Raw genomic sequence first — 25,664 nt, forward strand, 5'->3', positions numbered from 1 at the left:
TGATCTGGACCTTTCCTCATATGTATCTGTTAGCCACCTGAATGTCTTCTTTGGTGAAGTGCCTGTTCATATCCTTTGCCCATTTTTTAATTGGGTTATTTGTCTTTATGTTGTTGAAGTTTTGTAGTAGCTTATAGATTTTAGAGATTATACCCTGATCAGATTTTTCATAGCCAAAAACTTTTTCCCAGTCTATGGTTTGTTTTTTTACTCTTTTGGTGAAGTCTTTTGATGAGCATAAGTGTTTGATTTTTAAGAGCTCCCAGTGATCTAGTTTCTCTTCTGGTGTTTGTGCATTGTTACTTACAGTTTATATACTGTTTATGCCACGTATTAGGGCTCCTAGCATTGTCCTCATTTTTTCTTCCATGATCTTTATCATTTTAGATTTTATATTTAGTTCTTTGATCCATTTTGAGTTAGTTTCTGTACATGGTGTGAGGTGTGGGTCTTGTTTCAGTTTTTTGCAGATAGATATCCAGTTATGCCAGCACCATTTGTTAAAGAGACTGTCTTTTCCCCAACTAACAGACTTTGGGACTTTGTCAAATATCAGCTGCTCATAGGTGGATGAATTTATGTCTGGATTCTCAATTCTGTTCCATTGATCTATGTATCTGTTGTTTTACCAGTACCAGGATATTTTGACTACCATGGTGGTATAATAGGTTCTAAAATCAGGTAGTGTGAGGCCTCCCACTTTGTTCTTCTTCTTGAGTAATGCTTTACTTATCTGGGGGCTCTTCCCTTTCCATATGAACTTGGTGATTTGTTTCTCCATCTTGTTAAAAAATGTCATTGGACTTTGGATCAGGATTGCATCGTATCTGTAGATAGCTTTGGGTAGAACTGACATTTTCACAATTTTGAGGCTTCCTATCCGTGAGCAAGTATGCTTTACACTTATGCAGGTCTCTTTTGGTTTCTTGCAGTACTGTCTTGTAGCTTTCATTGTATAGGTCTTTTTTTAGGACTTTGGTTAGATTTATTCCTAAGTACTTTATCTTCTTGGGGGCTATTGTAAACGGTATTGATTTTGTGATTTCCTCTTCAAAGTTCTCTTTGTTGGTGTAGAGGAATCCGACTGATTTTTGTATGTTTATCTTGTATCCTGATACTTTGCTGAGATCTTCTATTAGTTTCAGTAGTTTTCTTGTGGATTCTTTGGGGTTTTTTGTGTATAAGATCATATCATCAGCAAATAGAAATACGTAAGGAAATCACATCAGATTACACAATCATACAATACTGGGAATCATGACTCAGCCAAATTGACAGATATTTTTGGGGGACACAATTGAATTCATGACATCTGTAAATGTACTAATTTCACCATCATATTAAGAGACAGTTTTGCTGGATATATAATTCTTAGCTGGCAATTCTTTTCCTTCAAAGCTTTATACATGTCATCCCATTGCCTTCTTGACTGCTTGGCTTCTGCTGAGAAGTCCAAGCTTAGTCTTATTGACTCTCCTTCATAGATGACTTTTCATTTATCCCTAGCCGCTCTTAAAATTCTCTCTTTATCTTGGTTTTGACATGTTTGATTATGATATGTCTTGGTGACTTTCTTTTGGGATCTACCTTGTGTGGAGTTTGATGAGCATCTTGGATAGACAGCTTGTAATCTTTCATGATATCAGGGAAGTTTTCTGTCAACAAATCTTCAACAATTCTTTCTGTATTTTCTGTTATCCACCTCCCCCCCGCCCCGGTTTTGGTACTCCAGTCACTCATAGGTTATTCCTCTTGATACAGTCCCACATAATTTTTAGGGTTTCTTCATTTTTTTAATCCTTCTATCTGATTTTTCATAAAATAAATTGGTGTTAAGTGCTTTATCTTCAGTCTCACTAATTCTGACTTCCATTGCCTCAATTCGGCTCCTATGACTTTCTACTGAGTTGTCTAATTCTGAAATTTTATTGTTAATCTTCTGAATTTCTGTTTGCTGTCTCTCTATGGATTTTTGCAGCCTGTTAAATTTGTCATTATGCTCTTCTATAATCTTCTTAAGTTCCTCTATTGCTTTGTCTGTATGTTCCTTGGCTTGTTATGTGTTTTGCCTGATCTCCTTCCTGATTTCTTGAAGAGTTCTGTATATTAATCTTTTGTATTCTACCTCCAGTAATTCCAAGAAGTTCTCTTCCTCAGGAAAATTTCTTACTTCTTTATTTTGGGGGCTTGCTGAAGCCATCATGGTCTTCCTTTTTATGTGATTTGATATTGACTGTTTTCTCTGAGCCTTCAATAAGTTATTACATTTATTTATTTCAGGTTTGCTTACTGTGTCCTAGCTTCTTGTTTTGTTTTGTTTTGATATCCCCAAGTAGGCCGCTCATGTGAGCTAGTTTGATTATTGGTGCCTTTGAAGCTCTAATGTCCTGTCACCAGGTGGTTAGATCTGTTACTATGTATGTGAGCCCAGGAGTCTGTTTACTTTTCTTGTATGGATTCAGCTCAGGTGTCCAGGTAGCTGGTCACCAACTGTGTGGTGCAGGCTCTCACCTACAGACCTAGATGGGAGGGGTGATTGGTGTAGGCACAGGTATCTGGCTGCAGTAGGGGGTCATGGGCTGAGCAAGGCAAGGGGGTGTTGTCTACCCCTGAGTGTCTGGGAGGAAAGTATGTCCCTGTTCCCTAGAGCATGTAGGTTGGTGGGTTTTGCAGCCAGACTATGGACACCCAATGCTGTTGCCTGTAACGACTGGGAGACACCACTTATTCTTAGACCCTTGTCAAAGGTGGCTGGTGGCATGGGTGGAGCCACCAGTCCTCAGGCCCCTGATGTGGGTAGGTGAAGACCCTGCTTAATGGGCAGAATGGTGTCCAATGTCATGAACCTACCACTCCACAATATAGCTGATACAGCTGAAGTTAGGCTTCAGGTATATACCCTGTTGTACTGTGCTAATGAGTGCGTATGATGTTGAAATGGGCCCACACAGGTCTATGCATTGGTGAAAGGCATTCTAAGTCTGGGGACCCTGTATGCCTGTGCCTGGGCAAAGGATCTGTACCTACCCTAAATTCCCAGCTTACAGGAAGCTGGCAGATTATTTATTCTTGTTTGTTAATTTGTTCCCTCTCCAAGGCCAGGAGAATGGCTCAGGGGGTGTGACAGGTCCTTACTTCTGGCCTGGGGGATGAGGTAATGGCTAAAGCTGCATCTTCTTTCAGCTTGAGAAATGCCAAGTGTGTTCTTCTCTTTTGGTTTTCTATCTCCAGATCTTTGCACATTTCATTATACTACTTTATTTTGTCTTCTCTAGTCACCCTTTGAAATCTTCTATTCAGCTATTTTACTTCATCATTTCTTCCATTTGCTTTAGCTACTTGACCTTCAAGAGCAAGTTTCAGAGTCTCTTTTGACATCCATTTTGGTCTTTTCTTTTTTTCCTGTCTTTGTAATGACCTCTTGCTTTCTTCATGTATAATGTCCTTGACATCATTCCACAACTCGTCTAGTCTTCTGTCATTAGTGTTCAGCGTGTCAAATCTATTCTTGAGACTGTCTCTAAATTCAGGTGTGATATATTTAAGGTCGTACTTTGGCTCTTGTGGACTTATTCAAATTTTCTTCAACTTCAATTTGTGAACTTGCATAGGAGCAATTAATAGTCTGTTCCACAGTCGGCCCCTGGCCTTGTTCTTACTGACGATATTGAGCTTTTCCATCTTCTCTTTCCACAGATGTAGTCGATTTGATTCCTGTGTATTCTGTCTGGCGAGGTCCACGTGTATAGTCGCTGTTTATGTTGTTGAAAAGAGGTATTTACAATGACGAAGTTGTTGGTCTTGAAAAATCTACCATGCGATCTCCAGCATCATTTCTACCCCCAAGGCCATATTTTCCAACTCCCAATCCTTTTCCTTTGTTTCCAACTTCTGCATTCCAATCACCAGTAATTATCAATGCATCTTGATTGCATGCTTGATCAATTTCAGACTGTAGTAGTTGGTAAAAATCTTCAATTTCTTCATCTTTGGCCTTAGTGGTTGGTATGCAAATTTAAATAATAGTCATATTAACTGGTCTTCCTTGTAGGTGAAATAGTGTAGATAAAAATCTTTCCAAAGAATTTATAAAAAATCCAGATTACACTGTTCTAAACACCCTCTCTGGATTCTTAGTTGAAGCAGTTCTGCTAATATAGAATATATGATTCATCCAAAGCATCTAGGAACTACACCTGATTAATGTTGTTGTTGTTGTTAGGTGCCTGGTTAATAGTATGAACTTAATATTTGTTGAAAATGAATACTCTAGATATTTAAGTTCTATTTTTAAAAAGAACTATTTAGAGACGCATTTTTATAGAATCATGCTTTTTTTCCCTGCTTAAAAGTCTTCAATTGTTTGTAATTACATTAACATCCCAACTCCTTGGTGTGGCCTACAGATCCCTGGGTGACATGTCATGCTGACGTCTTCTTCCTCATTTAAGACTACTTTCCCCTCCCTCACCCTGAACCAGTCACTCTGACATTTTTTATTTCCTATAACAAGACAGGGAGCCCTGGTGGCATAGTGGTTAAGAGCTTGACTGCTAACCAAAAGGTCAGCAGTTCAAATTCACCAGCTGCTCCTTGCAAACCCTATAGGGCAGTTCTACTCTGTCCTAGAGGGTTGCTATGAGTCGGAACCAACTCAGCGGCACCTAGCAACAACAACATACCAAGACAAGCTCTTCCCATACTCAGGCCTTTGTACCTGCTCCTCCTCGTACCTAGACTATTTTCCCCTTACAAATTAATAATCATCTATCACAACTCACTTAACTGGCACTGACTCAGGGTAGCCTTACTTAACTGCCTCCTCTCCCCAGCTAAATTAGAAAATGCCGTATGGTCTTATCATACCTTATTACATTCACGACTTTAAAATAATTAGGAGATTTAATTGTTTAACACCTGTTTCCACCAGGAGACTGTAATTCCTTGAAGCCTTCAGCCATGCCTGTTTTGTTCACTCTTGCATAAATACAGTCAGTATAGTGCTGGAAACATGCAGTAAATGCTGAACAAATACTAAAAGAATGGATAAGTGAATGAATGGATGTTGTCTTGCTTTTAGAATAAAGTGCTAAAGGAGTCATAAAAGCCACTTGGTAAGTCACACAGATTATTTGTGAGAGATGTATATCTGGCCCAGGTCTATCTTTTCCTGGAATATGACCTTGACAACTCTCTTAACCTCATTTAACTTCCAATTCCACATTAGAAAATTTGAGCAACATCATTCAACCTCTAGCCTAACTGAAATTGTTACTAAGGATCAAGTGAGATATCTGATATGAAATGGCACTGGAAAACATAAAAACTATTAATATTTCAACTTTTAATTTACATTATCAATACTACCATTGATAACATGTATAATAACCTGTAAAAAAAACCCGTTGTCGTTGAGTCAATTCTGACTCACAGCAAACCCATAGGACAGAGTAGAACTGCCCCAGAGATTCCAAGGTGCACCTGGTGGATTCAAACTACTGACCTTTTGGTTAGCAGCTGTAGCTCTTAACCACTATGCCACCAGGATTTCCTGTATAATAGCAGATATGGTTATTATTATTATATTTATCATTATTATTATACTATAAATAATTACATTTTCAACTTAAAAACATATGGCCTTAAATGCACTCATTATTTAGGAACATTCTCAGGACAAATAAATATCTACATACTGCCTCTGAGATTCTAAGCCACAGGGTTCTTTGGGCCCATATTCATCAGTCTCATGCTTAATAGTTCTAACAGATCTCATAACTTTCCTAGCCCTGTGACTTTCAAGTTTCTTTAAATTTGAAAATTAAATATTTATTTTCATAATTCAGAAATGGAAACAGGATTGATTAATTCCCTCTGATGGCTGCCCACTCCAGAAGGAGTCTTGATTAAGAAAACAAGGATTAGATATACAAGCTGAGACCTGTTTTCGACTAACAAAACCTTAAGAATTTATTTTAGCCTTAAACATTTAAATTCTTATCTAACAAAATAACATGAATGAAAGCAACCTTTAATAGAATCAGTCACTAAAGTAAAGAAATGGTATATTATTCTGCCTGTTATCTTGGCAACATGGAGTTAAGGTGCTAATTCAAATAAGAAATTCATGAAATATTCATTAAGAGCCAACTATGTACTTAACACTAAATAAGCTGCCAATGATTGGTGTTTACAGATAGTGGGATGAAATGATGTGTAGGCCACAGTCCAATTTTCATGGAGTTTAGAGGCCTATGTAGAATACAAGACAAATACACAAATATCGAACCCAGAATCCCTGTATGTGATGAGAGAGCGACAGTAAAATTTGAGAGATGGAAGTATATAGAATGATTGGTCATTTTTATTAGAGTAAGAAGAGAAGAGGGCATATTTAAAGCCCTGAATAACATAAATTCTGGATGAGATATGGTGGCTGCTTGAAAAATGGCCCCCAGTGATCCCTGCCACCTGGTCGCCATGCTCTGTGTAATCCCCTTCCTGCAGTTGAGCTGGACCTAGTGTCTTGTTTCTATTGACTAGAATATAGTAAAAGTGATGAGATGTCACTTTTGAGATTAGATTACAATTCATTGTGGCTTCTGTCTTGCTTGTATTCCCTCTCTCTACATTTCTTGGTGGATCACTTGGATGAAGTCAGTGCCATGTTGTGAGCTGCCCTATAGGGCAATAAGCTGGCCTGTGGGCAACATTCAGCAAGGAGCTGAGGTCCTCTACAACAAGCTGGGAGGACCCAAATCCTGCCAGGAAACACATGTACCGGCTTGGAAGAGGATGCACTTCCAAGCTTTCAGGTGCCTGCGGCATCACCCACTACTTGAGTCACAATGGAAGTAAGAGAAGGGGGAGAAGGGAAAGTCGTAGTTTGCACAAAGTACAAAACTGGTTTTGAGGTGTGGCAAAGTCAGTTTGCCACACACTCAGTGAAAGCGTGAACTGGAAATAAAAAATAAACTCTGCAAAGAGAACCAGGAAGTAAATTTGCCTATGGACTCAGCTCTGAGTAAGAGTGGGAAAATGCTCCCAGTGGAGTTTGTAATCAGAACCCAGCTGTTAAATAGGTTTCAGTCAGAACTCATACTATTGGTATCGTCCCCAAATCTGAACACTGAGAATTAATTCAAAGTGGTCTCAGGTTGGTAATTGTCTATGGCGCCTGGTAGAAAGAAACATAAAAGTTCTCTGAATAAACTAAAACAAATCCACTGCCACTGAGTCAATTCTGACTCACACCACCCTGTAGGACAGAGTAGAACTGCTCCATAGGGTTTCCAAGGCCATAAATCTTTACAGAAGCAGACTGCCACATCTTTTCTCCCACGGAAGCCTCTGGTGGTTTTGAACCACTGACCTTACGGCTAGCAGCCGAGAGCTTTAACCACTGTGCCATTAGGGCTCCTGAATAAACACACCCTCAAACCAAACCTCCAAAAAAATCCCATAGTACATGTTTCAAAGAACATAAGCTTATAAGACAAAATCACAAAATGCATGATTAAACAGGGCATTGAGAGCTACCACAAACAGAAGATTTTGTCTGGGCAGAAGATTCAGACCTGAGAAGTCTTTCTATGTTCATATTATTAGATATATATTAAACATACATGGTCATGTGATTAAGACATAAAAGAAAAAACAGAAGTATTAGGAAAGAAGAAGAAGATTGTTTTGGATAGTTTGTTGTCATGCTGACACCACCACTACTGCTCCTGTTTACATCTTGGAACTGTGTTTCCCCAAATCTCCTTTCATGTACGTTGTTCCCGGTTTAAGTTTGCCATGAAAGAAACTCCTATGAGAGCCAGAAGGGGAAAGTGAAGAAGAGGAAGAAGAGGACTTCATATTCAGGAGGTTGAGGGGATCACACATGGTAGGTTTCCTAGATGTGATGGCTGTGGACCCCTTCATGAACCCCAGCTTCAGTCAGGTTGGGATTTGCACTCTTCAGGAATCCCAACAAGCTTTGGTTTTTCCACCTACACTCTGATTTTTCAGGCTGTGATTTCTCATGATCTTCAGCAGAGCTCCTCTGATCTTCCCTAGCAGCTTTCCTGGTGGCTATTTCCCTAACTCTTCAATAGTAGTGTAAGCCCCTAATTAATATTAAGCCTTTAGCAAGGTTGTAGAAGCTCCATAGATACATCCAAACTCCCTGAGGGACCAAATTGCAGGGCTGAGGGCTGTGGGGACATGGTCTCAGGGAACATCTAGCTCAATTGGCATAACATAGTTTATAAAGGAAATGTTCTACATTCTACCTTGATGAGTAGCGTCTGGGGTCTTAAAAGCCTGTGAGCAGCCATCTAAGATACTCCACTAGTCTCACCCCTTCAGGAGCAAGGGAGAATGAAGAGAACAGGATACAAGGAAAAGATCAGTCCAAAGGACTAATGGACCACAGCTATCAAGGCCTCCACCAGACGGAGTCCAGTACAATGAGATGGTGCCCAGCTACCACCACTGACAGCTCTGACAGGGATCACAACAGAGGGTCCCAAACCGAGCTGGAGAAAAATGTAGAACAAAATTCTAACTCACAAAAAAAAAACAGACTTACTGGTCTGACAGAGACTGGAGAAACCCCGAGAGTATGGCCCCTGGACAACCTTTTAGCTCAGTAATGAAGTCTCTCCTGAGGTTCACCCTTCAGCCAAAGATTAGACAGGCCTATAAAACAAAACAAGACTAAAGGGGCACAACAGTCCAGGAACAAGGACTAGAAGGCAGGGGGGGACAGGAAAGCTGGTAATCGGGACCCCAATGTTGAGAAGGGAGAGTGTTGACATGTTGTGGGGTTGTTAACCAATGTCATAAAACAATATGTGTACTGACTGTTTAATGAGAAACTATTTGTTCTGTAAACCTTCAACTAAAGTACAATAAAAATATAAAAATAAACAAATAAAATCTATTAAAATATATATATATATTAAGCCTTTATTCTTATAGTATACAAAGTTGTATATGGTTCATTGTAATTCGAATACATTGTAAGTCAGGGGCTACCTGTACACCAAAATATTAACTCCTATATTAGCGGGATAGACTCAAACATACCGACAATCATGAAGAGGGGACAGGACTGGGCGTCCTTTTGCGGTGTTACCCACAAGATTGCCATGAGCTGGGGGGACTGGATGACAACTGACAACAACGATGATATTAGCAGGATGATGTGAGTGGTCTGGTTATTTGTATTTCAGGTTTTATATAGTAGCCTTGTGTTCATTTTAACTTCAGAGAAAAATACAATTTTTTAATAAGATTCTTACTAAAGAATAACCAGAAAACGGTAATCCATCTATGTGAAGGCTTAAAATTCATTTATTTAGCTACAAGACAGAATATGGACTCCCAAGAAAGCAAATTAACTTGCAACACGTACAGACTCTTAGAAAAGATTCAACTGACTGATTTTAAACAGGACTATTATTCTACCTAACTACAGTAGAATATGCTCAGGAAGACAGATGTGTATGTTTCACTAGTTATAGCAATTAAAATTTCATGAAACTCCCTTTGTGGTGCTTTAATCAATTTTTGAAGATGTGCCAGCTTATTCATAGAAGCAAGCCAAACCCTAGAATGGTACCACAATAGGGGGGGAAAAACGGTAAATGAGAGCTATTCCAAAGTTTTAAAAAAAAAGATAAACAAATAAAAATATTCTCCTCAAAGGAGATATAGAGAAATCAATATTCAGCTCAAGTTGCAGGCAATTTATCAAAGGCCTCCAGCCATCGAAAATCACTTTTTGACACAGGTTTTACAGTAAAGATGGAAAACGACTTAGGCAATAAATCGCAAAACTAAATTTACCTAGTCTTCAACTAAAAAGAAAGTGGTGGTAAATAAGTTTCTGCTGAAAGAAGCAATTATCTTGTTTATTCCGATTCTACTCTGGAGTTTTTCCTTGTTGGTAAGCAAGTGGTGAGCAAATCATACTTTATCAGCACAGACAGCTTAACCATCCTCTCAGCTCAGGAAGATGACTTAGAGTGTCTTCTCTGTATTGTAAAGAGTCTGCTTATAGCAAGGAGCAGGTATACCTGCATCTCAAATCACTTACTCTTGCAACAATTTCCAGAATAATTATTAACAGGGTGTTATTTGGTTCTTCATGGCAACCCCATGTGTTTCAGAGCAGAACCGTGCTCCATAGAATTTTCAACGGCTGATTGTTTGGAAGTAGATGCCTGGCCTTTCTTTCAAGAAGCCTCTGGGTGGACTCGAACCTCCAATCTTTCGGTTAGCCGCCAAGCATGTTAACCATTTGCACCACCCAGGGACTCAGAATTGACTCCAGAGCAGCTGGTTTGGTGTTTTGGTTTGGTTTGGTTCTTCAGTTAATCCCAGAAAGCTTATTTTTCCTAATCAGAGGGATTCCTACGGATAATTCAGGAAGAAATGATTAAAAGTAAAATCACCGTGAACGTTACATTGGATGTTGAGAAAACTATTCCCAAATCCCCTGGGGTACATACATGGTTGTATGCAAGTAAAGGACCCTAACGTTGATTAGGATTGAAATATTGCCATTTTGCCAGGATTTGTTAACTCCCCACATGACACACACTGTGTGTTTTGGAGTCTGCTTTTAAGCATAGGCAATTCTGAAAGCTGAACAAATATGACAGATAAAATAATTTGCACTGAATATGTTGTTGTTGTTAGGTGCCATGGAGTTAATTTTGACTCACAGCCACCCCATGCAACAGAGCAGACCTGCCCAATAGGATTTTCTAGGCTGTAATCTTTACAGGAGCACATTGCCAGGTCTTTTTCCCACTGGGTGGGTTTTCTGTTAGCAGTTGAGTGCTTTAACATCGTGCCACCAGGGCTCCTTAATCTAAATACCCAAACCAGAAAACCAAACCCATTGCCGTTAACTTGATTCCAACTCATAGTGACCCTACAGGACACAGTGGAACTGCCCCATAGGGTCTCCAAGGAGTGGCTGGTGGATTCGAACTGCCGACCTTTTGGTTAGCAGTTGTAGCTCTTAGCCATTCTGCCACCAGGGCTCCAATCTAACTACAGTAACTACATATCAACAACTAATTCCAAGAAAAGAAATGTACAGAAAAGAGGCTGGGTCGTTAATTATGTTAAAATTTGAACGTTTTTAAAAGGAGGACTGAATTTCCTGGAGGCTGTTTCTCTTCTGCTGCTTTTCCTTCGGCTCTGCACAAGCTCCCTCACCCTCGGCTCCCCATGCGGAGCTGACTGATGTTAAACGTTGAGCCTGGAATAGTTAAGCGTCACAACGAATATTTTTCTCCTGCTTTTACATTAGAATAATCCTTGGGGGAAAAAAGGTTTTTAAAAAACCCTCTGGGTAAGTGTGACTAATAAATGATGATTGGGCTAAACAATGTTGGGATAGTTTTCTTTCCCTTGTCCCTTGACATAAAGTTGATAAATAACCCATAAGCGAGGAGATTAACGGTTGATTGAATTCTACTCAAGTACTTCAAATTAGCTCCTAAATTTGGCTATTTATAAATTGTCACGTATTTGTGAAGGTGTGTAATGTGTAGATTCCATTTATCTTTGCTGAAGTGAGATTGCGGCAGTGAATCACTGAAGTCAAATTCTAAACGGAGAGAAAGATAAAGGCATTTTTCCTTGTCCTTCAGAAGGAGTGTCATTAGTTAAACAGAGATTAGTGATACTGGAGAACTACATTTTAAATGATAGCAATAAACAAAGTGATTACTCTGAAGACTATTAGAGAGACATTTTCTCTATAGTTGTAATGCCACAAAAACCCACAATATTTGCCAAGTTTGAGTTATCTATCACATGATTAATAATTCCCCCTTTTTTCATTTGTTTATTCATCATCTCCATCTCAACTGGCTCTATTTCATCTGCTTCTAAATTTGCCATAATCTTTTCCATTAAAAAACAAAACCAAAATATTTCCCCAGTTCAACCATCTACCTGCAGGTACTATTTATTCTTTTCTTCTTTTCATATTTCTAAAAACTTTTTAAAAAATGTACCTATTCACACTCTCTCCATTTCTTGCTTATTACATTCTAATGTCTTGGCCTCCCTCTCTCCACCAAAGACAATTTATTATTGTTGTTAGGTGCCATCAAGTTGGTTCCGACTCATAGCGACCCCATGTACAACACAACGAAATGCAGCCCGGTCCTATGTCATCCTCACAATCGTTGTTATGCTGGAGCCCATTGTTGCCACCACTGTATCTATCCATATCATTTGGGGTCTTCCTCTTTTTCGCTGACCCTCTCATTTACCAAGCATGATCTCCTTCTCCAGGGACAGGTCCCCCTTGATAACATGTCCAAAGTATGTGAGACAAAGTCTCGCCATCCTTGCTTCTAAGGAGCATTCTGGCTGTACTTCCCCCAAGACAGATTTGTTTGTTCTTCTTGCAGTCCATGGTATATTCAATATTCTTTGCCAATACCATAATTCAAAGGCATCAATTCTTCTTTGGTATTCTTTATTCATTGTCTAGAAAAGATGATTTAGTAACCCTCAAATCACTAACTCCAACAAAATATGTTACAATTCTTATCTTCCTATATCAGCAACATTTGATGATAAGACCAAAACCACTGTCTCCTTGTTGCATATTTTTTCCCTGAATTCCATCACACAATGTACTTCTGATTTTTTTTCTCTCTTTTTCTGAATCAGTTCATCTTTTTCCATCAGCCATAAAATCATGTCTTTCTTTAAACCTTAACTCAGTGTATGTTGTCCTCGGGTAAACTGTTTCTCCTCTTACTCTACACTATTTATGTAACCTATTTTATCCATGGTTCTTGTTAAAATTACTAATAGATAATTACATCTCTCTCTCTATCTATCCATCCATCTAGCTATCTAGTTATCAAACTATCAAGGGAGAATCTACTAATCTCCCATAAACTCCAGAATGTTCAGAGTTAGGACAACTACAATTGGTTCATCTGGTACACTTGCATTCACAAGGCTTTTTCTTTGATTGTTCCCTCTGCCTGGATATCCTCAACTTTTTCAAGTTCTTTCTTAGATGAGCCTTTCTTTTACCTACTTAATATTGCAACCCATTACAAGTTTCATAAGGACAGGGGTTTTCATCTGTTTTAGTCACTGTTCTAGTGGCTACAACAATATTTAACTCAACGAATATTTGATAAATGAACTAATAACCTTTCCTGTTTGAAGTGCTTCATTTGCCTATCATTGCACTTAGGATAGCAAACAAATCTTTTCATAGAATACAAGGGCCTGCAGAATGCAAGCACGTAATTTTTTTCTGGCGTCTTTTCAACTCACCTCCTACAGGCTTTGAACATCCAAGCCCCCTTGCTTTATCCCATTTCAGGGCCTCTGGACATACTCCTGTACCTGCCTAGAAGGATCTTCCCTCCACTTTTTCCAGCCAACAACTCCTCAACTTTCAATTTCGCCTGATAATCCATTCCCTCTAGCAATCCTTCCCTGACCTCCCAGTTCATTTATTGTGTGCTCACATATCACATGTACTTTATGTGGCACATATCACAATTACACCTTTCCCTTTTAATAATTTATGTTTCTCACACTGGACTCTAAGTCCCCTCAAAGTAGGGATTCTGATTTTGCGCACCACTGATTCTTCCAGTGTCTAGCTCAGTTCCTAACATTCAGATGTATCCAATAGATGTTTGTAGAATGAATAATAAACAGAAAGATGTACTGTACTTTTAAATCAGGATTTCAGCCTCGGAAACCCTAGGGAGCAGATTTACTCTGTCATATAGGGTCGCTGTGAGTTAGAATTGACTCAACAGCACAAAACAACAACAACAACAAATCAGGATAGCAAGGATCATCTATAGAAAATCAGCCAAGTTGTTCTAATCTATTCACACTGGTTTACAATTAAGGTGAACCATCATTAAAAGGAAGGCTCCAAATTAATAAGCAAAAGAATTATCAAAAGAAGAAATTAGGGGAAATTAAAAAATGTTACCAAGTCATTAAACCAACTTAACTAATGCAATTACAACTTGACATAGAATTCAATAAATTATATCATATATCAAACATATACCCATTAATCAAATACTGAAAGAATTCCAGAGTTAAATGGTAAAATCCAAGCGATGACCTTGAAAAACCTGTCAAATATGACTCAATGTGATTGGATGTTCCTGGTAAATATGTTTCCTAAAGATGAAGCAGCAATGTCTCAGTGTATGTTGTCCCTGGGTAAACAGTTAAGGTACTCAGCTGCTAACCAAAAGAGAGGCATCTCAGAATAAAAGTCTGGTGATCTACCTGAAAAATTAGCCATTGAAAACCCTATGGAGCACGGTTCTATTCTAATAATATGAGGTTGCCATGAGTTGGAATTGACTCAACAGCAACTGGTTTGGTTTGGTAGGTTTTTCAAATAAAATGCATCTCAGTAGCAGTAGGTAAAATTACTCTTGGATCCCCCTTTTGTTTAGCTGTTTGCAAGAGACTTTGAAACGCTAACATATATGATAAAACCCGATGTGGATTAATTTCTTTCAGGAGTCAAATGTGTTCTAAAAAAAGATGAGGAACACAGCAGTTAAAACCAGTTCCTTGGCTCTATACAACTCGAGCAACATCTCATTCACACCATCTAAGTGCTGTATTTTACTTGATTTGTTGGATTTTTATTTTACTTTGACACACAATAGTTTTGTCTTATCAAACGTTCAAGGAAGATGCAACTCCTATATTGTTTAACTACTCCAGAGTGCAAAAGAATGTGGAACACCTTCCTAACCATTATCTGTAACTAAAATTACCTTGATACTAAATCTGAAAAAGGAAATAAAGTAAAAATTTTACAGATCAATCTCCATATTTAAATACAAATGAAAAATCCTAAATAGAATACTAACAAAATAAAACCAGTTTTATGTCGCATGAACTATATGCCACAATTAAATATTTCTTACTTTGTACAAGTACAGAAACTTAATTTTTGAAGGATTAAAATAATTTATCATATCAAAAATGTAAAGAAGACAATTATATACTCTTTTCATTATTCCAAAAGCACATGTGGGTAAATTTCCACATTCTTGCCCTGTGCTGGAGATTTTAAAAAGTCAACATAGTTCTTGTGCTAATAGAACACAATCTATTGAAATGTTCTTGTAGTTCTAACCGAATCGATAACTAAAAACACACAAACTGCAGAAGATAAAACTAGATAACTGGGATGTTCTAAAAATTCAACACTTATGCTTATCAAAAGACTTCACCAAAGAGTAAAAAGAGAACCTACAGACTGGGAAATAATTTTTGGCTATGACAAATCCGACAAAGGTCTAATCTCCAAAATCTACAGGAAAATCCAACATCTCTACAACAAAAAGACAAACAATCCAATTAAAAAACGGGCAAAGGAAATGAACAGACACCTCACCAAAGAAGACATTCAAGCGGCTAACAGACACATAAGGAAATGCTCGCCATCACTAGCCATTAGAGAAATCCAAATCAAAACCACAATGAGATACCATTTCACCCCGGCATTACTGGTATGAATCAAAAAAACAGAAAATAACAAAGGTTGGAGAGGCTGTGGGAAGACTGAAACTCTTACTCACTGCTGGTGGGAATGCAAAATGGCATAACCATTTTGGAAAATGATATGGGGCTTCCTTAGAAAGCTAGAAATAGAAATACCATATGATCCAGCAATCCCACTCCTAGGAATATATCCTAGAGAAATAAGAGCCATCACATGAATAGATATATGCACACTCATGTTCACTGCAGCATTGTTCATAGTAGCAGAAAGATGGGAACAGCTTAGGTGCCCGTCAACAGGTGAATGGAAAACAAACTATGGTACATACACAAAATGGAGTACTACGCGATGATAAAGAACAACGATGAATCTGTGAAGCATCTCACAACATGGATGAATCTGGAGGACATTACACTGAGTAAAATAAGTCAATCACAAAAGGACAAATATTGTATGAGACCACTACTATAAAAACTCATGAAAAGGTTTACACAAAAAAGAAACAATCTTTGATGGTTATGAGGGAAGGAAGGGGTAGGGTTGGGAAAACACTAAATAGACAACGGATAAGTGGTACTTTGGTGAAGGGTAAGACCGTACACAATACTGGGGAAGGCAGCACAATTTGTCCAAGGCAAGGTCATTGAAGCTCCATAGACACATCCAAACTCCCTGAGGGATCGAATTACTGGGCTGGGGGCTGGGGGGACCATGGTCTCGGGGATCATCTAGCTCAACTGGCATAACACAGTTTATAAAGAAAATGTGCTACATTCTACCTTGGTGAGTGGCATCTGGGGTCTAAAAAGCCTGTGAGCAGCCATCTAAGATGCTCCACTGGTCTCATTCCATCGGGAGAAAGGGAGAATGAAGAAAACTAAAGACACAAGGGAAAGATTAGTCCAAAGGACTAAACGACCACAACTACCACGGCCTCCACCAGACTGAGTCCAGCACAACTAGATGGTGCCCGGTTACCACCACTGACTGCTCCGACAGGGGTCACAACAGAGGGTCCCAGAAAGAGCTGGAGAAAAATGTAGAACAATATTCTAACTCACAAAAAAAGACCAGACTTACTCGTCTGACAGAGACTGGAGAAATCCTGAGAGTATGGACCCTGGACACCCTTTTAGCTCAGTAATGGAGTCCCTCCCAAGGTTCACCCTTCAGCCAAAAATTAGACAGCCCCATAAAACAAAACAAGATTAAAGAGGTACATCAGCCCAGGGGCAAGGACTGGAAGGCAGGAGAGGACAGGAAAGCTGGTCATGGGGAACCCAAGGTCAAGAAGGGAGAATGTTGACATGTTGTGAGGTAACCAGTGTCACAAAACAATATGTGTACTGTTTAATGAGAAGCTAGTTTGTTCTGTAAACCTCCATCTACAGTTCAATTTAAAAAAAAAAACAAAAAAAAACTTCATGTGAATAATAAAAACCACCACAACATCTAGCGTCTTATCTCATTTGTTTAATATGTAACTTAAGCTCTTTTACTAACAACAAAAATAAGATATATCTCATTAAATATTACTGTATATTTTCTCATTTGCTAATATTCCTAAAAGTTTGTTGCCAGTTAACATGACAAACAATTCCTTCAGGCAGGAAAAAAAGAAATAACTAACCACCAAACAGTTTATAAAATATCTAAATTAACTGAGAAAACTGATAAGCTGGCAAGACTTATTACTTGACAATTATAGTGTTTTGTTTCCCCACGGAGAATCACCATGTTAAAAGGAAATGGCGACACAGAGAGAGGCACGGACTCTCAACCTGTGTCACTGTGTCTCTTGGACAACAGGTAATCTTTATTTCAAACACAGCTGAATGTTAATAAACTCTCTTTCTGTTACCGACATAATTTTAAATGTTTGTTTCCTGATTCTCCTGCAGAAACCCCGTTCATTTGTACAGAAAGCTAATTTCAAGTTGAACGCTAAATACCTCAACATCATTTAAGATTAAGAATAATCTTTGATCTCATAAAATAAACAAGAAAGACAGGCTTTATGAGTTGACACGTGGATTTGTTCATCCTGTTGATTTAATTTGTATGTTTAAGGAACAGCTGATATATGGAAAATGAAAGCATTGAATACCTGGAAAACACAAAGTATAAAAGCTTTTCAACAATATTTGTGAGCTCTTATGGTATTTTTTACTCCTTCATTTCCCTCTCTCATATGTGAAGATTCATCATAATCCTTGCACCACTATTCTCATAGCACCAATGAACAACACAGCCATCAAGCGGACTAAGTGAGTTGTGATTTAAACTCTGGATTCACTGACAACACCGGAAAATATTACCAGTTAAATAAAAATAATGACGATAATAAACGATGTGGAACTATGAAGAGAATGTTCAAATTCAGTAAAACGTTCAGAGATGGGAAGAGGAAGTCAGACCGTACCCTCCAAGCACTGTACTTTGCTTGTGATGAATTTAGGTCCCTAGACCCACGTCTTTGGTAAATAAATCATGGTAAGTTCCTGCAGGTGCTTAGGTCTAAAGCTCTTGAATGACGGAGACTGAACAGATGCCATGCCAGGAGAACCCATGGCTTGGCAAGCCTCAAGGGGTGGTACTGGATAGTGGCTGCTGGGCAGGGCCAGTTGTCCTCGGGGCTCCTCTAAGGCAGTGTAGACAGGCCTGATCAGGAGAACTGGTTCAGGAACATGTTAAAAAAGAAAGATTCCTAGGACTCATCTGAACCCCCTGAATCAGAATGTCCAGAACAGGGTCCTGGGAAAGTTTAACAAGCCCCAAAGTGATTGGATAAATATATTTGGGAAGCACATCTCTTAGGCAAGCAACTTTGCAGCAAGGGATCAAAGAGGAGTTATTAACTGATTAAAAAATATGCACTTGGATAGAGTTGCCAGAATTAGCATATAAAAATACAGGATACTCAGTTACATTTGAATTTCAGAATATTGAGGAGTAATTTTTTAATATAATATGTCTCAAGTACTGCATACTTACACTAAAAAGGTAGTCATTTATTTATCTGAAATGTAAATTATCTGAGCATCCTGTATTTTATCTGGAAAACCTACACAGGAGATAAGTATACAATATTACATTTTTAAAAGGCAGAGGTTTCCCTCTCCAAAACAGCATTACTGTATTAAAAATTGAATCATTTTTTAAAGTCTTTGTCTTTTTTCTTTTTAATCAATACCTCAACAGTCCTGAAACTAGCTGCTATCCAAAAATCTGTTCACATACGTTGGCAATTCTTACTACCAATTAATTTACAACTAGTCAATCATTCATTCCAATAATTTTCCCCAAAATAATTTATTTCCTCAGAAAATATATAAAATTCTAAAGGCACACTAATTCTTGTAGTTTATTTGATGAATGATAACCCTTTTTCAAAGAGCATGGAAACATGCTAAGTTACAGATATATTATATATATACATATATAAAAAGGGTGAAGGCTACATTATAGGTCATATACCCCTCAGGTCAAGGGTTCCCCAAAGTCTATTGTTACTAATAGTCAAGTAGGTGGCAGGGATTTCATGGTTGTGGAAAGAACTGGAAAACAATCCATCCTCACAGAAAATGAACTCATTTTAAGGCCAAGTAGTCAGGACTACCTGTCACCATTTTTACCATTAGGTTCCTTGCCTGTCACTCTGAAGGAGAGCCTCCAGGATAAGCTAAGTGACAGCAACGTTTAAGAAGTCCGTTGTCATGTTGTAACAGAGCTCTCAGTTTCAAAGCAGCAAAGACAACTCCAGGCACCCTGATTATAAGAATCCACTCCAAGGCAGTTCTTAGAATCAGTAGACCAAAATAAAAAAAAAAAAAAATCACTGAGGCTGCATCACTCTGATCACCTTATGCGCAGCCTCAGCAGGATCTGAATGAGAAGTAATCCTTTACTCAAACTTTGAGATCTTCAGAATTTCTCTTAATTCAGGATGTGCAGAAGAAAAACCTTTTTTTTCCCATCATTTTGGTGGAAGTGGTGCTGTCATGCATGAAAACTAAACTAATATTTTTTTTTGTCTTCATAAGAGACTCCAGAATTTCACTTAATAGCTAATTCCTCACTGTACTACACAAGGTTTTGGATATAGAAATAAAATTTCTTAGAAATTTGTTTACTAAACCATTAGATTCTAGTGAATTATTTCTCAGAGAAGCTGAAAATCAGAGTAGGCTGTGATGAATTCTATAGGCATTAATATAAACGGGCCCAGAAACATAAAGATACAATGCAAACATCGCTGGTAAGGGACGCCTTTGAGTATCTAAAAAAGAATGTGTGTGGGTGTAGGAAGGAAACAGAAATGTCACAGGCAAGATTAAATCCATGATCCATATGGCTGAAAATCCTGGGCTGCAATGCTTGCCACGAAAGACTCAGTGTTGTGGTCTGAGTGTCCCTGGAGTTCAGAAGGAGCCAGTGTTACTGTGCAACAAAAATGGAGAAAAACAGCGGCAAAAAATCTCAACACAAAGGCTGCAACTACTGAGAATACATATACCACTGAAATTAAGATTTTTTTATTTAAAAATGAGTGTTTGTGGTGCAAACGGTTAAGCCCTTGGCTACTAACCAAAGGATTGGCAGTTTGAAGCCACCCAGTAACACCTCAGAAGAAAGTCCTGGCCATCTGCTTCCTAGAGATCACAGCCATTGAGAAACCTATGCAGCACAGTTCTACTCTGAAACATACGGGGTAGCGATGAGTCAGAACTGACTCAATGACAACTGTTGGTTTTTTTTTTTTCCTTTGGAGCAGGGAGTCCATAGGAATTAATTTCAAGAAATGGAGTCATAAAGGAAAGCAAATGCTTCTTGGGGCTATTAGTAACAGCCATGTGGGTCACAAAAAAAAATTTCTTTAAGTGATGGAGATTGCTGTTTTTGGTGTTGTTAGGTGCCATCAAGTTGGTTCCAACTCATAGCAACCCCATGTACAACAGAATGAAACACTGCCTGGTCTTGCGCCATCCTCACAATTGTTGTTATGCTTAAGCCCATTGTTGCAGCCACTGTGTCAATCCATCTCGTTGAGGGTCTTCCTCTTTTTCACTGACCCCCTACTTTACCAAGCTTGATGTCCTTCTCCATGGACTGATCCTTCCTGATAATGTGTCCAAAGTATGTAAGACTTAGTCTCGCCATCCTCGCTTCTAAGGAGCATGCACTCTGGCTATACTTCTTCCAAAACAGATTTGTTCTTTCTTTTGGTAGTCCATGGTATATTCAATATTCTTCACCAACACCATAATTCAAAGGTGTCAATTCTTCTTCAGTCTTCCTTATTCATTGTACAGCTTTCGGTAGTTGGAAAATAAGGCCTTGGGGACAAAAAACAATGCTGGAGATTTCATGATAGCATTTTGCAAGACCAGCAACTTCTTCATTGCAAATACGTTTTTTCAACAATATAAATGGCAACTGTACACGTGGACCTCGCTAGATGGAAAACAGAGGAATCAAATCGACTATATCTGGGAAAAGAGACAAAGGAAAAGCTCAAAATCATCAGTCAGACCAAGGCCAGGAGTCGACTGCAAAACAGACCATCAATTGCTCATATGCAAGTTCAAGTTGAAGCTGAAGAAAATTGGAAGAAGTCCAAGAGAGCCAAAGTATGACTTTGAGTATATCCCACCTGAATTTAGAGACCATTTCAAGAACAGATTTAATGCACTGAATGCTAATAACCGAAGATCAGACGTATTGTGGAATGACATCAAGGACATCATACATGAAGAAAGCAAGAGGTCATTACAAAGACAGGAAAGAAAGAAAAGACCAAAATAGATGTCAGAAGAGACTCTGAAACTTGCTCTTGCAGGGCAAGCAGCTAAAGCAAATGGAAGAAATGATGATGTAAAATAGCTGAACAGAAGATTTCAAAGTGCAACTCGAGAAGACAAAGTAAAGTGTTATAATGAAATGTGCAAAGACCTGGAGTTAGAAAACCAAAAGGGAAGAACACGTTTCGCATTTCTAAAGCTGAGAGAACTGACGAAATAATTCAAGCCTCAAGTTGCAATACTGAAGGATTCTACAACAAAAATATTAAATAACACAGGAAGCATCAAAAGAAGATGGAAGGAATATACAGTCACTATATGAAAAAGAATTGGTTGACATTCAACCATTTCAGGAGGTAGCATATGATCGGGAACCAATGGTACTGAAGGAAGAGGTCCAAGCTGCACTGAAGGCATTGATGCTTGACTGCATTATCAGTAAAGGAGTTTTTATAGGAACAAGAAATAAAAAGAAATCAGAAGAATGAAAATGTCTACATGTGAAAGTAGAATTAAATAAAACTGATTGTGAAAATTAGGCAACTCATTCTAATTTTGTTTGCTGGACAAAACCAGGTAAGTCATCAAGCCAGGTGAAACGTCATTATAAAAGATCCTATAATACGTAGAGCTTTTCATAACATCTGGAAATTATGATTTATTCCCTATACTTAGTACTAGTCAAATTTTCATCTTTTACCACATCTCTAGAGATCTGCTCTATTCATGAATTAAATCCTTTTGAAGCATAAAAAGTCATTATAAAGATAAAAATTTTCCACCTTTAATCTCTCAGATATCATTTAATATTTGTAATTACTGTCAGTGAAGTACTTAACAATTTAGTTCTCAATCAATAAAAAAAATTACAAACAAATCCTAAATAATCTACAAATTTTCTTCCATTCCTTGATTACCCAAATCATTTCATTGCACTTGTTAGAATTTGGTAGTTAAAAAGTACTTAAATCGTCACTGCTTGAAGTGACACTCACTCTTGATGTTGTTTGACATCACAGCCAGGAGGTCTGTGAACTTGTGAGTGTGGCCTTGATCGTTGCTGCAGTATGAGAAGGATGCCTTCTGTAGTTTAATAATCTACAATTTTATAGATGGTTTTTGATTTTTTTTTATATCTGGATTTTGAAAGTTATTCAAAATGAATGTGGAAAACACTGATAATTTTGTGATCATTATGAAACAAGTTTTATATATATATGTAGTTCGATCTGACTTATATTTTTGTTGATGTGCCCAGTTTTGCATGAACACAAGGAGACTTACTGCTGCAGAAGGTTGGTGGTTAAGGAGCTGTAGGGAGTAGTTAAAAAAGACTTTCTTGTTCAAACCATCATTCCTCAGACTTAAGCAACAGCAAAGTCATCCTTAGCTAGTCCATCTCCATCCTCTCGTATTTAATCAGACTCTCAGATGCTAGTAATCTCTGGTCTGTAATTACTCTCCGCCATTCCATCTTTAAGCCCTCTTCTATAAGGACTTTTCAAAAATCTGATCATGTCATATGACAGATTATATCCTTTGGGGGTTTATCATCTCTATAAAGGTCACAATATTCAGCTCAGTATGATCTAACCACAGCCGAGCTTTCGATCCTCATCTCCCACTACAGGAGCCTATGCTCTGGTCATAGCAAATATCTGTTGTTTCTTAAAAATTCTGTGTCTTCATGTCTTTTCCTCTACTTCTCCTTAAAACTTAAACTCTTATTTTACCTCTCTCTGAAAATGTCCCTAAATCCTCCACCACATACATATGTCTTTTCAGGGTCCCCCAAAGCCCTTCATATGGGTCTCTATAATAGTATTCCCACATTGCATTGCAATTATTTATTAGTTATTTGATATCTACTATCACCACAAGAAAATTCTTTCAAGTCAGAAGCTGTATCTTATGATCTTGCACCCTGGGCACCTCACATAGCCCCCGGGACTTGGTAGTCACTCAGTAGATGTTTGATCAACGAAGGAATAATGGTAAGCTTCTATAATTATACAAAAAATAAGTGAAACCAACCCATTATTTCTTATATCAATTGAAAAATACTCACAAAAAATATTATATTACAGAATGTTATAGAAACTCTTGAGGTTTACAAACTTACTGCTTTGCAAAAGACAAGCACTTGTAGTCATAACCATTCCTAAGGATCAAAATACTGGTCCCTCCATTTTACAACTCTTATGATGTCATGAAAGTAGAGCCATGATTGGGAAAAGGAAAAACATTGCTTCAGAAGAAGTCAAGAACACAAGACTCCCCCTCACTAATACACATATTCTTGTTTACTTACCTAATGCATTTTTGTTAATAACGTATTGAGAATTTCAATTATATGGTTTAATGATGAAATGCATAGATGAATATTTAATCATATAATTCAACAAGGCAAGCACTTCCCAATAAAGAAAATCATTTGAAATATATTCATACTTCATTTTTATGAAAGCTAATAATTGAATTTATGCTAAATACTTTCAGTTGCCATGTAATAGTCCATAAAGGACAGATCATGAAAAATTACACTGAAAATCTATTTCTATTTTATCTTCCAGGAATACATGAGTTTTTCAAGCAAGGTTAAAAAAGATAGATCCAAATAACTTTAGTTATACATATATTACCAGTATCATATTTAAACTCTTTGCATCTGTTAATATTTCCTGATTTCAGCATTTTAAACTTTTTTTTAAAATATGATGATTATCTATAGTATTACAATTGCTTATTTCTCTTACTTTTTAAACTGAAATTTAGAAAAGACTCACTAGCTAAGAGAATATGATTACTGATCAGAGGACTCAAATTCTGCTGATGACAAATAATGTCATCTTATTACAATTTTTAAATGCTGGAGAATTTATGAAACATTGGTTATAGTTTTCCTTTCCAATTTTATAATTCAACTCTATAAAACAAAATTCATGTCACTCAGATAAATTTGTGTTTCAGTAATCAAAGAGGCAATGTATTTGAGAAAAAAATTAATGGAATCGATTTTCACTTACGTACTAATTATTTTATTGCATGTCATTTCCAGTGCTGTGAATTTAAACAAAATAAACTTTCCTTAAGCTACTGGTTTTCAGAGTGGCTGTCCTAACAACAAAATTATCTGATCTGTAGAGAGTGATGGCTGGATTTCAATTTTAAATGCAATGAAATACAATTAACATTTATTTGAACTTAATACAATATTTCCTTGATGATTCAGAGATGTTCTAAATATATTAATTCCCTCAGACTTTTAATGTTACTTACACTTATTATAATACATTGTAACAATATAATATTATATTATGACATATTCATTAATTCAACAAATACTAGAGATTTTCCAAAAGAGCCAAATAACGGTGATTTTTGGTTTACATAATACCAACTAATAGAGATTTTCCATAATGGATTGAATTGAAGATGCCATCAATTATAAAATGTCCCATTATCTTATGTGCCACTCAGGAAGGAAACATACAATCTGGTATTTGAACCTTTAATACTACAATTTCTTCTTGGTTAGAATATCTATTTTATACTTATTGAAAAAGCTCTTGTAGACTTATTCATACACACATTTCTACCAACTCTTGTGGAAAATACATGCAAAACAAATTACTTAACGATATTTCTAAAACTTTCATATTAAGAATCTAACTTCTGAAACGCATTACAATTCCAAGTGATCAGTGTTCACGGTTCGCTTCCCCTTGCACACACAGTATTGTCCTCTGTACCACCAAACAGGTGAAGCAGCATTTTTTAAAAGACGGTACCACTATTGTCTCCAAGCGTCTTACCCCCAACTGCAGGTTTCAATGCTGACGCTTTGTTGATCTTACCAGAAGATGTCAATAAACACTTGCCAGGTAACTCACAGAAATCATAGCCCCTTCTGAGTGGCTTTGACAATGGTTTGTCACCTGAACTGCCAGGGTGTTGCAGTCGTATTGTCAAACCACCAGGAATAACACGAAGTCCAGTCACACGAAGACAATAAAAACTATGTTTCAGTTACCAGCTGGACAACAGCAACTGTAAATGACCACCAACTGCAAGCTGAGTATCAATTTCAGAAATGCGAAAATGAGAAAAAAGCATGCATCTTAGGATCAAAGAAAAACAGGGCATAGAATGCTCATTAATATCAGTCACTAACTTTTTTTCAGTAAATGTTTCATAATTATTGAAATTGGGAGTCTGTGTATTCTATAATCAGTGCCTTCCCTACATGTTGCTATATCAACTTCACTCTTCCCTAAAATCTTCACTAACCTTGTAAGATCCAGGATACTATACGCTCA

Source organism: Trichechus manatus, unplaced genomic scaffold, assembly GCF_000243295.1.
Source record: "Trichechus manatus latirostris isolate Lorelei unplaced genomic scaffold, TriManLat1.0 scaffold00089, whole genome shotgun sequence".
In the NCBI taxonomy this organism is placed as follows: Eukaryota; Metazoa; Chordata; class Mammalia; order Sirenia; family Trichechidae; genus Trichechus; species Trichechus manatus.